The sequence below is a fragment of the Macrobrachium nipponense genome, chromosome 17, assembly GCF_015104395.2.
Source record: "Macrobrachium nipponense isolate FS-2020 chromosome 17, ASM1510439v2, whole genome shotgun sequence".
Taxonomy (NCBI): domain Eukaryota; kingdom Metazoa; phylum Arthropoda; class Malacostraca; order Decapoda; family Palaemonidae; genus Macrobrachium; species Macrobrachium nipponense.
Genome location: NC_087210.1, coordinates 64,197,371 through 64,199,870, shown reverse-complemented (window position 1 = coordinate 64,199,870; position 2,500 = coordinate 64,197,371).

Genomic DNA, 2,500 nt, shown 5'->3' with positions numbered 1-2,500 from the left:
ATTTCGAACCATATGAAGATATGTCATTCAAAATCAACAGTAACACTAATAGCATTTTGCCTCTTACATCGATGTACAGTGCTCCTTCTAAATATATTATATTATATATATATATATATATATATATAATATATAATATATAATAATACATATACTACACATAGATACACACACATATATATATATATATATATATATATATATATATATATATATATAATATATATATATATATATTACATCTAATAAAAGGAACCATAAAAACACCAAAATATAGAGAGAAAAGTACTATATTTCAGAGATGTTGTCTCCCTCTTCAGGTAGCTGATGAATGAGAAAAGTTTACAGAAAATGTGGTATTATACCAAGAGATCCATCCACAGGTAAGCCCATTAGGTCAACCCCGCTGGTAATCTTCCTTTAATCTTCTTAAGTGTTGGTTGAATAAAAACCTTGTCGATCACATCTAAAACCCATGCTCCTTTTGAGATGTTCATTACCTGCCTCTCCTTTATTAAGGCCGATTTCATCATTTAACTCTTGTACCGGCAGTTGCTGCTATAAATTATAAATTCAGTTTATTCTATGGTTATGTTCATTTATATGGTTGAAAATAGCTGAGTTCTGTTTTCCATACCCAACTGACGGTTTGTGTTGTATTAATCTCTGGGGAAGTGATTTTCCTGTAAATCCGATGTAAGATTGGTCACAGTCTTGGCATGGGATTCCATAAACACGTTTCCTTGGGGAATGTCTTTTGTTGGACGTTAATCAGGGATTTGGCTAAGCCGGTGTTTGGGTAAGTAAATGCAAAAGGGTTAGATTTTCCTAGGGTCTAAGTCACTGTCTTTATCCTGTCCAGGTGAGGAATTTTTATTTTATTGTTGTGTGTCTCTTTGGTCTTGTTTTGAGGGGGTCGGTAGAAAATTACGTTTGCTTTGTAAATCGCTTTCTCAAGATACTTTAAAGACGAAAGTTGCTTACGAATTAGTTCAAATTCTTTTTCCAGGAATTCGGGAGATGGACTCTGCAATCGGACCCCTTCCCTCTCTCACATAAGATTTTCCTGGAGGAAAGAATCACCGACATTAAAAACGACATTCGCAAAGTGAGATAAGGGAGGGAGAGCGAAGTGAGGGAGGGTCAGCATATGTTCGATTGTTTAACAAACTTACCAAAAAGATTTGGCTCTGACTTCACTAGGACAAAAGTAAACACCTTAATCAACGGGATTTGAAAATGCATTATAGTATCAAAAATTAGGGGGAGGTCTATAGAGTACTGTGGCAAAGTACTATTCTGATCAAAAAATTAGTGTAGGAGATATTAAAGAAAAACACACTATTTTTGCCTGAAATCCATAGTAGTTATTATGGATTGTTATATTGGCAGAAATAGCTATTTTATGTTTAAAAGCGAGATGGGGGAGTGGGGGCGGGTAAGGGGCCTGAGAAAAGGGGGATCGGGTAAGGGGGCTGAGTGTGTTTCGTCCCTGGTAGGATTAAAGTAAAAAGTGATAAGAAGAAACTTACTGAATTAATGGCTTTACTGGTATGGGAAATCAAAAGGCTAATCAATATAAAGCACCTAATGTCTTTTACAGACGGTGTACGCACACATTTACGTAAGTACTCCTGAATAGCGTTTCAAGGTCAACTTGATAATAGCCATACATCATTTTAAAAAAATATACATATTAATAAAGTTAAAATATAAATTGAAACAACAGATTACAGCGAATTACAACAATGGTTGATACCTTTTGAAGAATAATACCGTTATAACGAGAGACAGAATATAAAATTAATAAAAAAACTATATTCTTCCAAACAGAAATCATTCAACAAATGTTCCTCAAAAGTAAACGGAAAGAGAACACGCGCACCTGGCCAGCAAGACACTCATGAAATGTTGGGGATTCCGACAACTCCAAACACAGAGGGGCTCTCTAGAGAGAACTGTGAGAGAAAAAGAAGGCATAAAACAAAAGGGACTAAAGTCTAGGGCAAAGAGAGAAACGGAAAACGCTTCAGGAGATAGGGTTGGGAGATATCAGATCTGCATACCCCATATATATATATATATATATATATATATATATACTATATATATATATATATATATATATATATATATATATATATAATATATTATATATATTATATAGTATATATACATATATGTCACGATAAAAAGTGAATACATGTCCCGAATGTATAAAATTTATATATATGTATATAATATATAAATATATATTATTATATATATATATAATATAATATATATATATATATTATTATATATCATATATATATATTATCTATAATATAGATAATATATATTAATATATATAATAATATATAATCTAGTATATAGTTATAACATATATGTACTATATAAGCATGTATACAAATGTATACACAGATATATATATGTATATATAATTAATATATATATATATATATATATATATTATATATATATATATATATATATATAT